Here is a 15,352-nt window from a genome sequence, read left to right on the forward strand (position 1 = left end):
TTAATGAACTGCTTATAGGAAACAGGAGGAAAACTGACTTTACCATGGGAACTAAGTGCAGTAATTTCTTGGCATTATGTATCATTTTTATTGTGCTATTTTTAACTTTAAAATGTCTGGATGTCAGACCTTGCTTCTGGGGAAACATTATTGACAAAGGAATTGCCAAGGAAGTTTTAAAATGTTGAGGAAGTACTTGTCAATAATTAATGTCATGCTAATTATAAATTCAAACTAGATTCTTGAACCTCAAGGTGAGCCATGCTTATGAGACAGTTGGGTGGCCTGCTGTGGCCCTGGACATTACAGAAATCATTCAAGTTCTTTCTTCTCTGCAGGGAAGCTTAACTTGTATTTCTAGTGGTAGTGACTAAGGCTGTGGGGCTGGGCCTTAGATGGAAGGCAAGCAGAACTGAAGCTGCACAGGCTTTGAAATCCAATGAAGCTGGGTTCAGACCCTGACTTGAACACTTAGTAGCTGTGTGACTTAGCAAGTTAAATGGTCTCTTTGAGGCCTCAGTTTTCCTATCTGTAAAACTAAGGTAGAAATACAGATATCAAAGGTTGGTATGAGAATTCAGTGGGGATAACTTGTTCAATGCCCTTTGTGTAACCCAAAAAAGCAAGTACTCTTTCCTTCCTTATCTCTTCCTTGAGTGGCTTAAGATGTCAGACAGGGCCGGGCGTGGCGGCTCACGCCTGTAATCCCAGCACTTTGGGAGGCCGAGGCAGGTAGATCACGAGGTCAGGAGATCAAGACCATCCTGGCTAACACGGTGAAACCCCGTCTCTACTAAAAAAAAAATACAAAAAATTAGCTGGGCGTGGTGGTGGGTGCCTGTAGTCCCAGCTACTCCGGAGGCTGAGGCAGGAGAATGGTGTGAACCCGCGGGGCAGAGCTTGCAGCGAGCTGAGATAACGCCACTGCATTCCAGACTAGGTGACAGTGCAAGACTCCGTCTCAAAAAAGAAAAATAAAAAAGGTGTCAGACAGAAATACTTACTCACATCATAAAATATTTGGGGAGTGCTGAGCTTGAGTATCCTGCCTTCATAAATACACTCTATCATCTACCCCTTCAACTTAGCAAGAGTCCTGTCATTAGAGCAGAGTTATCCTATCTTCAGGGTTTGTGAATGACTTCTATCATTTTTGCCATATTCACATTATTAAGGAATATTATTTACTTAGGATATTTATTTATTTATTTTGAGATGGAGTCTTGCTGTGTTACCCAGGCTGGAGTGCAGTGCTGTGATCTTGGCTCACTGCAACCTCCGCATCCCAGGTTCAAGAGATTCTCCTGCCTCAGCCTCCCAAGTAGCTGGGATTATAGGTGCCTGCCACCGCGATTGGCTAATTTTTGTATTTTTAGTAGAGACAGGGTTTCACCATGTTGGCCAGGCTGGTCTTGAACTCCTGACCTCAAGTGATCCACCTGCCTCAGCCTCCCAAAGTGCTGGGATTACAGGCCTGAGCCACCAGACCTGGCCTACTTAGGATATTTTAGACTTAGCCAAAGATTTAACACCTGTGAAATCACAAACTTGATGTTCTGATAATATACATATACATATATAAATATGCAACTTTTATAATATGTAGTAAAATGAAAAAATATTATTATCTATTTGTGATTCACCTAGAATCATGTCATGTCCCACACTGGTATGCATGTGGCATATCAATACAGGAGTCCAAAACCAGTCTAGGTATTTTAAGCAGAAAGGGATTTAATATAGGGAATTAGGTATTGACAAAACCACTGGAAATGCTGGAGGATGAAACTTGGGGCCGGCCCTTCAGGATTGACTCCCCTAACACTGTAGAACTGACCTGCCAAGGGAACTCTGACTTCTGGGAGCACCACTGGCCCTGTTGAATTCAGGAGCATGCTGCTGCAGCTGCAGTCCAGGGATGCAGAATCTGCCACTGCTATTGTCACTCCCACAACTGCTCTCCAAATCTATAAAGTCTGTGAGTGGGCACTGTACATGGAGTCCAGCCTCTGATTCCCTCTCAACATCCAGGAGGCTGAGGGAAAGACACTGGAATGAATGTTGCTTTAGAGAAACCCTGTAACTGCATGACCATGCTTGTCAGCAGAAAACAGGCAGAAATATAGTCTCTTTTTCATGCCCCCCTTTCAAATCTCATACAATTATGTACAAGTGATAGAAATGAATTTACATCAGGAAGCTTTGCTGGAAGGGAGTCTGGAAAATACAATTTTTTAGGTCTCTAGCCTCTGGAATATAAGAAGGCACACTGGAAAGGCACTTGGGTGAAATAGTCTGAGGCGTCCACTACAGACCACAGGGAATATACCTTGTCTCAAGGCACAGGCGCTTGTAAGTAAAAGCTGGTGAGCAGGGCTTTCATGCTCCCTTAACCTTACTCTTCTTCTTCTCTGCCTTCCCACACTTCTTTGTCTGGCCAGTTATCACTACTTGAGGGCTTCATTTGCCAAGCTGGACTGGGGATAGCTCTTTTGCTTCCTTCATTTTATTTTTGATTTTATTTTATTTATTTTATTTTATTTTTTTGAGACAAAATCTTACTCTGTTGCTCAGGCTGAAGTGCAGTGGCGCTGTCTTGGCTCACTGCAACCTCCGCCTCCCGGGTTCAAGCAATTCTCTTGCCTCAGCCTCCTGAGTAGCTGGGATTACAGGCGAGTGCCACCATTCCCAGCTAATTTTTGTATTTCTTTTTTTTTTTAGTAGAGACAGGGTTTCACCATGTTGGCCAGCTGGTCTTGACCTCCTGACCTCAGGTGATTCACCTGCCTAGGCCTCCCAAAGTGCTGGGATTACAGATGTCAGCCACTGGGCCTGGCCTTGTTTCCTTCTTTTTCACATCATTTATTCATTTTCTCATTGTGTTCAAGGTCAAAGTGAGAAGGAATCAGCCAGAAGTTCTCTTTTTAAAAAAAAGTTTTTAGAGACAGTGTCCTGTCCTGTCACCCAAGCTGGAGTGCAGTGGTACCATCACAGTTCACTGTGACCTCGAACCCCTGGGCTCAAGTGATCCTCCCACCTCAGCCTCCCCAGTAGCTGCAATTACAGGCACACGCCACCATACCCAGCTAATTTTAATTTATTTCTTGTAGAGACAAGGGTCTTGCTATGTTGTTCAGGCTGGTCTTGAACTCCTGGCCTCAAGTGGTCCTCTTGCCTTGGCTTGCCAAAGCAATGGGATTACAGGCATGAGCCACTACACCCAGCCATCTTTTTGTTTTTTGACATTGCACATGGTCAGCTTTGATAAGCTTCACTGTCTCTATCTCAGTTGCTAGTGATTGGAGAGAACTCTATCATCTTCAATCCATTAGCTCAGGAGGAGGGACAGTGGACATTCTGAATAGCGATCCCATTTAAAATCCTATAGAGCAGTGAACCAAACAAAGAACTCAGTCTTGAGAAGTTAGATCTCACCAGTCTTAAGAGACTAGAGGCTTTGGTTATCTAACTATGGGAAGGCTTGCCCCTGATTTCTGTTCTGGCTCTACTCTGGAATATGGAGATTGGTCCAGTCAACTGGACACATGGGATTGTCTTGCTAACCATGAATATTGTATTTCAAACTCCTTGTTAAGTGTTATAAATTGTCACTTGTTTGAATGACAAAGAATTAGGACTGATATTTCCATTTCAGTGAAAAATCTGAAGACTGATATTTTGTGCTAAGTGACAAAAATAGGGGCAAAGTCAACCTAAATGGTCTAATAAAAAGAACAAATGCTAGAGAAGATAATTAATCACTCAATACCAGGCCGAAGACAGGAGTGCAGGAGATATGATATACTAGTCAAGTAAACTAGCTCTGCAGTCAGCTTTCTGGGGTTTGAATTCTGGTGGCCTTAAGCACAGTACTTCATCTTGCTAAGCCTCATCTTGCTAAGCCTCAGTTTTCTCATCTGTAAAATGCAGAGGATAACGTTACGATCCTCATAGGGGTGTTACTGGAATTACCAGTGCCTGGCATATAGAATGTGTGCAATAAATGTTGCTGGACTTCCAGCTATGGGAGAGTAAGGAAACTGATAAATCATCTCTCCCCAAAATAATTATAAAACTGGACAAAATTGTCAAAGAGTATCATTTTAGGGTTCTGGAAACCAACTAAAAGCAAAGAACAAATTGAAGAGCATATATCCACCCAAAAAATGCTGGGCTTTGGGCAAGAACGAAGGTGTCTGAGGCATTCTTGCATGTTCGTTCCTAAGGATCCCTCTCACTCCCAGCTTGGTCACCACAGTAGTTTTACCAGGGTGGAGCTGGCCTTGAAAGCCAGCAGCAGACAAAGTGATGACTTGATTTGGAGTGAAGGGCAGGAAGTCTATGCCCAGTGGTGAATAATAAAAGCCTTCAGCTCTCCTAGCCTGAGGCTGCAGTCTCAGGTGAGGAAGCTCCTGGAAATGAGATAGCCATTGAAAACTCAGATACTAAGCTCTCATCCTCCGATGTCTGGGTGCCTGTACACAAGCAGTAGAGACCCGAGAGAGCCTAAGAGAAAGCAAAGGTGAAGGCAGATTTGAAAACTTCCCAAACTTGGAATGCACTCCCCAAACTAAACACAAATCCACAGCAAAGCATGGAAACCTTACAGGCTCAAGGTGTTTGAGCATAATCTCTCACCAGTCACTGGCTGATCACTTAGCTACAAGACATAGGGTCATTCTCACAGGAAAATAAGAATTTTTTAAAAACCCAAACTGAGAAGAGACATTTTTTTAAGACCCAAACTGAGAAGAAGGCAGCTACACACTGGAGTGATCCTTTATGTAGAAAATCCTAAAGAACCAACAACAAAATGACTAGAATAAAATAAGGGTTTAGCTGGGTTGCAGGAATATAAAAATCAATTGTATTTTACATACTAGCTATGAGCAATCTGATATTGAAATGAAGAAAACAATTTCATTCACAATGGCATTAGAAAGAATAAAATACCTAAAAATAAATTTAACAAAAGAAGTATAAGTCTTGTATACTGAAAACTACAAAATATTACTGAAATAATTTTTTAAAGCTCTAAATAAATGGAGGACACTCCATGTTCATGGCCAGGGGGACTCAATATTGTTAAGATGGCAATTCTACCCAAATTAATATATAGATTCAACCCAATCTCTATTAAAACCCCAAAAGGCTTTTTTTGAGGTGGGGGTTGAAATTAACAAGCCTGTCTGCTGATCCAAAAATGTATATAAAAATGCAAAGGACTTAGAATAGCCAGAACAATTTTTAAAAGAAAAACAAAGTTGAAGAACTTGCATTACCTGATCTCACAACTTACTATAAAATCATATTAATCAAGGCAGATAGTAATCGAGATAGACAAATCATTCTGTGGAATATAGTTAAGAGACCAGAAATAAATCATTACATTTACAATCAAAAGATATTTGACAAAGATGCCAAGGCAAATGAGTGGACAAAGTATAACCTTTTTAACAAACGATGCTAGGACAATTAGATACACATATACAAAAAAATGAATTTAAACCCTTACTTTACTCCATACACAAAAATTAACTCAAAAGACATCACAGATGTAAGAGCTAAACGTAAGAGCTAAAACATTAACACTTCTTAAAAAAAAACATAAAAGAAAATCTTCGTAACCTTAGGTTAGGCAAAGATTTCTTAGATGACCCATAAAGGAAAAACTGATAAGTTGGACTTCATCAAAATTAAAAACTTTTGTTCTTCAAAACACACTAAGTACAGCTTGGGGTGGTGGCCTATGACAATAGTCAATAGCCATGCACCAATATTTTGCCCGAGGTGTCTTTGAACTCTTATCTCAAGCCATCCTACCACCTCTGCCTCCTAAGGCCAGCCTGGGCAAAACAGTGAGATCCTATCTCTAAAAAACAAAACAAAAACCTACTTAAAAACACTGAGTAGAAATTTAAAGTCACAGAACAGGAGATAGTATTTGTAAATATAATATCTGATAAGGATCTAATATTCAGAATGTATAAAGAACCATTATAATCCATTAATAAGATGAAAAACTCATTAAAAATGAGCAAAAGATTTGAATAGACATTTCACCAAAGAAGATACTTGCATGGCTAATAAGCACCATAAAAAGATGCTCAGCATCAGTTGTCATCAGGGAAATGCAAATTAAAAGTGCAGTGATACCACCACATACCCACCTTAAAGGCTCTAGTCAAAAAGACACTGACAACAGCAGGTGTGGCAGAGATGTGGAGAAACTGGAACTCTCATACATTGCAAGTGAGAATGTAAAATAGTACAATTGCTTTGGAGAACAGTTGGAAAATGTCTTAAAAGGTTAAACATAGAGTTACCATTCAACTCAACATTTCCACTTCTAGGTATCTAACTAAAAGAAATGAAAACATTTGTCTACATATAGACATACACAAACCTTCATAGTAGTGTTATTCATAGTAGCTAAAACTAGAAGTAACTCAAATACCCATCAACCACTGAATGGACAACAAAATGTGATGTATCTGTACAATGGAGTACCATCCAACAATAAAGAGAAATTGACCTCTGATACATGCTAGAACATGAAGGAACTTCAAAAGTGTGCTAAGTAAAAGAAGCCAGACATGAAAGACTAAGTATTGCATTATTCCATGTATGTGAATGTCCAGGAACATCCAGGACAGGCAAATCTATAAAGACAAGAAAACATAAGTAGTTGGCTGGGCTGGGAGAGGAAATTGACTGCAAAGGGCAAGAGGGAGCTTTTGTGGGTAATGAAACGTTTTAGAACCTGATTGTGGTGATGCATAACTCTACTAGAGTTACAAATGCATAACTCTACTAGAAAGCGTTGAATTGTACACTTACAATGAGTGAATTTTATGGTATGTCAAATGTACCTCAATAAGCTTTTAAAAAGTGTTCCAATTACCTGAGAAGATAATACGTTTGAATAGAAACCCATCAAATGTTTGACAGAGCAGAAAATTCGTTTATTATTTCTCAGCCTCAAATTATATCTTATATGCATGGTCAGATTCAGCTACTTGACAATGAGTTTCTATTAGTTATCAGAATCATCAGAAGGTAGTTCTTAAAGGGTCCATCCCAAATCTTCATTATTGTAAGAAAAATAATGCTTATGATAAAAAATTCTATTGCTGGTGAATCAGAAATGGCATCTTTTTTTTTTTTTTTTTTTTTTAGAAAGAGCAACATATTCAGGCCAGGCATTGTGGCTCACACCTGTAATCCCAGCACTTTGGAAGGCTGAGGTGGGTGGCTCACTTGAAGTGAGGAGTTCCAGACCAGCCTGGTCAACATGGTGAAACCCTATCTCTACTCAAAATACAAAAATCAGCCGGGCATGGTAGCGGGTACCTATAATCCCAGCTACTCAAGAGGCTGAGGCAGGAGAATCATTTGAACCCGGGAGGGGGAGGTTGCAGTGAGCCAAGATCGTGCCACTCCAGCCTGGGCATCAGAATGAGGCTCCGTCAAAAAAAAAAGAAAAGAAAAGAAAAGAAAAAACAACATATTCATCCATTGATTTTGTTTCTCTGCCTGTATACATACTCAGTGGAATCTAAAATGCTTAGGATTATAAACAAGGAAACTGGGACCCAAAGGTCACACCATTTTTTAGAGGCAGAGTCAGGAAGACTGGAATCAAGGTCTTCTAAATAATTGTCTATAATGTTCACCATCACACCAAACTGCATCTTTACTTCTTTTTCCTATTAAGACACACAGAACCATATTCTCTTCAGTACTTTGGGGGTATCTCAATATGAGCGAAAAGAAATTACTTGGCCGGGTGTGATGGCTCACGCCTGTAATCTCAGCACTTTGGGAGGCTGAGGTGGGTGAATCACCTGAGGTCAGGAGTTTGAGAACAGCCTGACCAATATGGTGAAACCCCATCTCTACTAAAAATACAAAAATTAGCCAGGCGTGGTGGCACACGCATGTAGTTCCAGCTACTCAGGAAGCTGAGACAGGAGAATCGCTTGAACCCGGGAGGCGCAGTGAAGTTACAGTGAGCCCATTGCGCTGCTGCACTCCAGCCTGGGCAACAGAGTGAGATCTGTCTCAAAAAAAAAAAAAAAAAATTACTTACTGAGGAGAATCACAGAATATTAAAGCAAAAAGGGATCTTGGAGTATATATCCATCCAAAAAATGCTGGACTCTGGGCAAGAACAGAGGTGTCTGTGGGGTTCTTGTATGTTCTTTTCTAGGGGTCCCCCTCACCCCCACCCCAGCTTGGTCAGCACAGTAATTTTAAGTGCTTCCTTTCTTTCTTTCTTTTTTTTTTTTTTTTGAGACAGAGTTTCACTTTGTTGCCCAGGCTGGAGTGCAGTGGTGGGATCTCAGCTCACTGCAGCCTCCGCCTCCCAGGTTTAAGCAATTCTCCTGTCTCAGCCTCCTGAGTAGCTGGGATTATAGGCGTGGGCCACCACGCCAGGCTAATTTTTATATTTTGTGTAGAGATGAGATTTCACCATGTTGGTCAGGCTGGTCTTGAAATTCCTGACCTCAGGTGATCCACCTGCCTCGGCCTCCCAAAGTGCTGGGATTACAGCATGAACCACTGCGCCCAGCATGCTTTCTTACATAAACTAATATTTTCCTCTGATTTCTATCTGTCTGCCCTGTATTCTTAAGATTTCAAGCTTTCTGCCCATCCCCCTCCAGCAGAAGTTCTTTCTACCACATCATTAACAGATATTCATCAAGTCTTTGAAAAGTTCCAGGCATGATGTGGCAGACACTGGTAGCTCCCTGTCAAGTAGCCTTGCTCCTACCCTATTCCTTGGTGGCAAAGCTCACCTTACTTCTTGGAGTCTAAAAATGCTAAATATTTACGTTCTCAGCCGCTTTTTTGACTAGTGCATGGACATGTGATTAAATTCAGGCCAATGGTACCTAAAAGGAATTCTTCAGGAGGGTGGGGCTTCCGCAAAAACTTCAGACTTGAGAAAGAGCAAGAGTGAAAGAGAGTATCATTTTCCTTCTTGCCTTTGGACCTTCTGTGAGGATGTGATTCTTAGAACTTCTGTAGGTACCTTACAACCATTATGGATGACACTTTCAACAATAACATAAAGACAGTGGACTGGAAAGATGGAAAAACCCTAAATTCTTGATAAGATCATTGAGCCATGTGTGAAATTTGTCAGAATCAAAATGGAGTCACTTGTGTTAAAAACAAAAAACAGGCCGGGCGAGGTGGCTCACGCCTATAATCCTAGCACTTTGGGAAGCCAAGGCGGGTGGATCATCTGAGGTTGGGAGTTCGAGACCAGCCTGACCAACATGGAGAAACCCTGTCTCTACTAAAAATACAAAATCAGCTGGGCGTGGTGGCACATGCCTGTAATCCCAGCTACTCGGGAGGCTGAGGCAGGAGAATCACTTGAACCCAGGATGGGGAGGTTGTGGTGAGCTGAGATCGCGCCACTGCACTCCAGCCTAGCAACAAGAGCGAAACTCTGTCTCAAAAAAAAAAAAAAAAAAAGATAAAGAAAAACTTATCCAGGTGTGGTGGTGCACACTTGCATTCCCAGCTACTCAGGGTGCTGACACAGGACAATAGCTTGAGCCCAGAGTTCAAGGCTACCATACACTATGATCCTGCCACTGCACTCTAGCCTAGGCGGCACAGCAAGACCCTGTCTCAAAACAAAAACGACCAGGCATCGTGGCTCACATCTGTAATCCCAGCACTTTGGGAGGCCGAGGAGGGTGGATCACCTGAGGTCAGGAGTTTGAGACCAGCCTGACCAACATGGTGAAACCCCATCTCTACTAAAAATAAAAATTAGTCGGGCGTGGTGGCACGTGCCTAGAATCCCAGCTACTCGGGAGGCTGAGGCAGGAGAATTGCTTGAACCCAGGAGGCGGAGTTGGCAGTGAGCCAAGATTGCACCACTGCAGTCCAGCCTGGGCAACAAGAGTGAAACCCTGTTTCAAAAAACAAAAACAGAAACAAAAAACAAACCACAAAAAGCCTCTGACAAATAGAGCTAGGAAAAGCCAGGAAGAGAATGATTCTCATGCATAAATGCCTGATAACAAAAACTATCACAAAAGACTGCAAAATCCGCAACTTTGTACAAAGGCCATCACAATCTTACATAAAAAATCTTTCTGCAAGGACATGTGCCCAGAAACTGCTTGTCCAACCTTAGACTGGTGTCACCCTTGTTATTGATCCTTGTAGCCAAGGATAATTATTTCAAAACAATTACGTAATATTCCTCATTTGTCCTTAAAAAAACCTTTGTCTTCTTGTGTCTTCCTGAACACACACACAGTTTACTATGGCATGTGTATTCCCATTGCAATGCCCTATTCCTGAATAAATATCACTTTCTTTTAGAGAACATTTCTCTGTTATTTATGTTGACACATGGACAACCCTAGAACCACCAACCTCCAGTCATTGCGTTAAGAGAGGGAATTAATGTCCCTAAGCTTTCAGTCAGTTTTAGTTGGGTATTCTGCCCTTGGTAGACATAGTATAATACAGCAGTCCCCAGACTTTTTGGCCCCAGGGACCAGTTTCATGGAAGACAATTTTTCCACGGACTGGGGGTGGGAATGGTTTCGGGATGAAACTGTTCCACCTTAGATCATCAGTCATTAGATTCTCCTAAGAAGCACACAACCTAGATCCGTCGCACTTGCAGTTCATAATAGGGTTTATGCTCCTATGAGAATGTAATACTGCTGCTGATCTGACAGGAGGCAAAGCTCAGGCAGTAATGTTTGCTCACCCACCACTCACCTCTTGCTGTGCCACCCAGTTCCTAACAAGCCACAGACCTGTACCAGTCCTCAGCCTGGGACTGGTGGTATAACATAGTACAGTGGACTCCTGGTATAATATAGTACAGTGCTCAAGAGTGCAGACTGCCTGTGGTCAAATTTCAGCTCTCATGATTTAAATAACCATAGGCAAAGAACTTAACCTGTCTGATCTTCATTTCTAAATAAGAATAATAATAGTAACCTACCTAATAGGTTGTTACGTTGATTAAAAGAGTTAATACACATAAAACACATAGAAGTATTGCCTGGCATCCGTAAGCTATCAATAAGTGTTAGCTATGATTATGCTGCCAAAAGCATGTTCACCATTACATGTGAAGAATTTACATAAATGTTGAACCACTCCCATTATTAAGTGCTTTCTTATACAAACTAATATTTTCCTCTGACTTCTACCTGTCTGTCCTGTATTCTTAAATAATCATAAAGATTACTCTCGCCCTCTTTGTATTTTTGAGCAGTGGTATCATGTAACTCCCCTCCCCATCCCCTAAACACACACACAAACCCTTTCTCTTCTCCACATCATATACTGTCTTCCCAATTTCTTCAACCACCTTCGTTCATTATTTTGGCACTCCTTCTCTGAAAACTCTCCAATATGTCAATGTCTCTTGAAGTGTGGTAGTTTGAATTTTCAGTTGAAAAGTATTTATTGAGTGTTCATTATATGCCAGGCTGGGCATCATAATCCAGTTATAGTCTGGTCAATTCTGTGAGCTGATTAGATCTTGAATATTATATTAATCTAGCCAAAGGTTAGCAAATACCTGGTTAACCTTACCACTTCCCTTTCCCATACTCGTGGTAGACATCACTAATCAATCACAGCATTTTTTCCCCTACTGGACTCAGGACTCTCCTTCAGGAATTTACTATGATTAAAATGAAATTGAATCTCTCACTTCTGGTATAAATGAAGATTGCACTAGCTTTATAGTCAAATTATGACACCTGAAATATCTGAATCTTTTTCTCAGGTACTGTTCACAAAGACAGGTCTAACTCATTAATGCATCTTTAAATGATTTTTTTTAAAATGCTTTTCCTTCTGATCTCTGTGTATTTATTTTTAAATGGTTATAATCAAACTATTGTGATGTTTTCACTTGATATTTTCCAAATTATTTCATACTTTTGCAATCATAGCATCAAGAAAACAGTTAATATAAAGATTAACTGTATTGCGATAACTGACAACTGTTACTATAATATAGAGCTTTACACATACTCCTGTTACATTTTTAATAGCTTTATTGTGATACCTGAACCAAAGTTTTTTAGTATATTCACAGGTTTGTGTAATCGTCACCTAAATCCCTATTAAATTTCATCATTTTATTTTAAACTTATTTTCAATCCAAAAATTCTGCCATTTATTATGTATTTATTTATTTTAAGAGATGGGGTCTCACTCTGTTGCCCAGGTTGGAGTGCAGTCATGCCATCACAGCTCACTGTAGCCTCGAACTCCTCGGCTCAAGCAATCCTCCCACTTCGGCCTCCAAGTAGCTGGGACTACAGGTACACACTACCACACCTGGCTAACAATTCTGTCATTTAGACTGCCATTTAGACTGCTTATTCTTGCTTGTATGTGTGAACTCTCTCTGCTGTAATAAAATGGCACCAGACAAGGTTAAAACCATTGTCAGGTGGCTACAGGTTGAGGTAACTCCACTGAGTACCACTTTTTATTTTTTTTAAGGTAGAATCAATTAAATAAGCTATAAAACCACCTCAACTGTGGTATCAACCAATGCCAACCCTGGCAGCATAAGAAATGCAATGACAGTGTTCTACCTGTCTATCCAGTTAATAACCCCCCAAGAAAAGAAGATAAGTTCTGGCTGGCATAACTTGTTCTAAATGCATCCATCTTACTGTTTCTAAAAGTAAAACATTATGAGTCCTAACATTTGGCTAACGACTGATATAAACTCTTCTGGCCTGCAGTTTCAGCAGTATATTCCCAATCACCCCCTACTTCTTCTTCTTCTTCTTTTTTTTTTTTTGAGACGGATTCTCGCTTTTTCACCCAGGCTGGAGTGCAGTGGCTCAATCTCGGCTCACCGCAAGCTCTGCCTCCCGGGTTCACGCCATTCTCCTGCCTCAGCCTCTCCGAGTAGCTGGGACTACAGGCGCCCGCCACCACGCCTGGCTAATTTTTTGTATTTTAGTAGAGACGGGGTTTCACCGTGGTCTCGATTTCCTGACCTCGTGATCCGCCCGCCTCGGCCTCCCAAAGTGCTGGGATTACAAGCGTGAGCCACCGCACCCGGCCTTTTTTTTTTTTTTTTAAAAAAAAAAGATTAGGCTTAGGTTTGTTCATATCCACTCTCTGGCATCTCTTTGTAAGCAGGGAGTTGTTTTATTCACTGCTCTGATGCTTCCTGGCACACAGTAGGCCATATATATATATATATATATATATATATGTGTGTGTGTGTATAGATATATGTGTGTATATATATATGTGTGTGTATATATATGTGTGTATATATATATATGAATTAATGCCTTCAACAAATAGTTGACAGTGATTTCATGACTGCTTTTATTAGTTATTTTGGCAATCACTTATAACTGCTAACTTCTGCTTGCCCATCAGCCCTTACCTTAAATGTCACTTCCTTCAGGACGCCTTCCTGGTCCCCTCCACTAGGTTAGGTGGTCCTGATCTCTGCTGCCTTTCATACAACTCTTATGACTGATAAAAACGGCATGAGGGGGCTGGGCGCGGTGCCTCACGCCTGTAATCCCAGCACTTTGGGAGGCCGAGGGGGCGGATCACGAGCTCAGGAGATCGAGACCATCCTGGCTAACACGGTGAAACCCCGTCTCTGCTAAAAATAACAACAAAAAAATATTAGCTGGGCGTGGTGGTGGGCGCCTGTAGTCCCAGCTACTGGGGAGGCTGAGGCAGAAGAATGGCGTGAACCCGGGAGGCGGAGCTTGCAGTGAGCCGAGATCGCGCCACTGCACTGCAGCCTGGGCGGCAGAGCGAGACTCCGTCTCAAAAAAACAAACAAACAAACAAACAAACAAACAAAACGGCATGAGGGAAACTTCCATGTTTATTGTGTTCATCTTTGTATCCCTAATTTCAAACTTTCCAAGCCCGGCACCCAGCACACAGTAGGTTCTTAATATTTATTGAGTGAATGAATAAATGAAGTAAATTGGAAATGTAATTTGTCTAAAGGCAAGAACTCATTCAATATAACCTAGTCACTTGTCCTGACCTTCACCTCTTTCTTTAAGAACCTTATTGAGGGAAAATTTACATACCATAAGATTCACCCATTAAGCTCCTCTAATTTTTTTTTCTCTCTCATTTTTGTGTGTGAAGGTCATTTTCTAATGGCAAAAATGGAAAGAAAATAGAAGTAGAATGTTGTGGAATCTTAGATAAAGAATGGGCTCTTAGAGCCCAGTTTAGCAGGGTTTATTTCTCAGTTTTACTTTTCAATTGTGACCGTAAGCAAATTAACTTCTCTAGGCCTGGGATTCTGACCTGTAAAATTGCACTAATATGAGTCTCTTCACGGGCTCCTCTAAGGATTAAATGAGACGACACATGCAAAGGATCCCCAAAAACAATAACTCAAAAAATGTTGATTCCCTCCCTTCCTTCTGTCATCTGTTAACCTCAACTTCCTAAATAGAAGGTCTATTCTTTTACCATCGTCATTATTCTCTTCGGAGCCTATTTTTAAAAAATACTCAACCTTCTTGCTTCCTTCGCTACCTAAGTATTTCTGCAAGCCCACTTTGTACTGCAGCTTAGCTTTCCTGGCACAATTCTTATAGATTTTGGTCCCTTTTAAAATTCATTCTTCAGCATATGCTTTCTCTCTCCATCTTTTGATTGGAGATCATTAGAGATCACCTGAGATCATTAGAGAACAGTGGTTTCCTTGGTTGCCATTCCCTTTCTTCTTCATTGGGAGTATTCTGCGGTGAACTCAGACATTTTATTTTTCAAAGCTTCCTATTCTTTTAAAAATGCTTTTCCTTTTACAGCCTCTCGCTCAAAATCATATCCATCTTTTCCCTGGATCTGTTTTCTAAAGTCTCCAATCGCCTGCCTTCTTTGTGTCTTGTATTACCCTCACATCCCCCAGCTTTCTACTGCTCTCCCAGGACCAACCATTTCTTCCCCGGGAGTCACATTACATCAGCATTCCTAATGCAATATCTGTTATCTACCAGATTCTGTTTTATTCTAGGTAGTCACTTAAAAACGAACCTCGGTACTGGTCTGACTTAACATGGAGGAGGAATTGTCTAAGGTTAAACGCAAACTGCTGAGAGATTTGGGGCGGGGGGCACACATTCACATTCATTCATATTAAATATATACCTGTTGAATTTGTGCTTTTTCTCAAATGCTTCAGAGACCCGAGCTTTAGAGTAATTGGGATGGTGAAAGGATGGGTTTCCAGAAACTTCGCCCAAAATTAAAGACTCCATCAAAAGGACTGCTCCATACACTCAAGGAACACCCACCAACAAATCCCGTCTCCACAACCACCAGATTA

At 41.1% G+C, this 15,352-nt stretch overlaps 1 long non-coding RNA gene across 1 annotated transcript in view; it reads right to left on the minus strand.

Annotated features, from left to right (window-relative positions):
* The window catches only part of LOC129464942 (uncharacterized), a 39,633-nt gene extending 24,290 nt beyond the window's left edge, over positions 1 to 15,343 (minus strand). The window contains exon 1 of the long non-coding RNA XR_008651807.1: positions 15,175 to 15,343. This is a non-coding gene — a long non-coding RNA (uncharacterized lncRNA). The remainder of the gene's footprint in view (positions 1 to 15,174) is intronic.
* Between the last annotated feature and the right edge of the window lie 9 nt (positions 15,344 to 15,352).

The sequence above is a fragment of the Symphalangus syndactylus genome, chromosome 16 (genome assembly GCF_028878055.3).
Source record: "Symphalangus syndactylus isolate Jambi chromosome 16, NHGRI_mSymSyn1-v2.1_pri, whole genome shotgun sequence".
Classification (NCBI taxonomy): Eukaryota; Metazoa; Chordata; class Mammalia; order Primates; family Hylobatidae; genus Symphalangus; species Symphalangus syndactylus.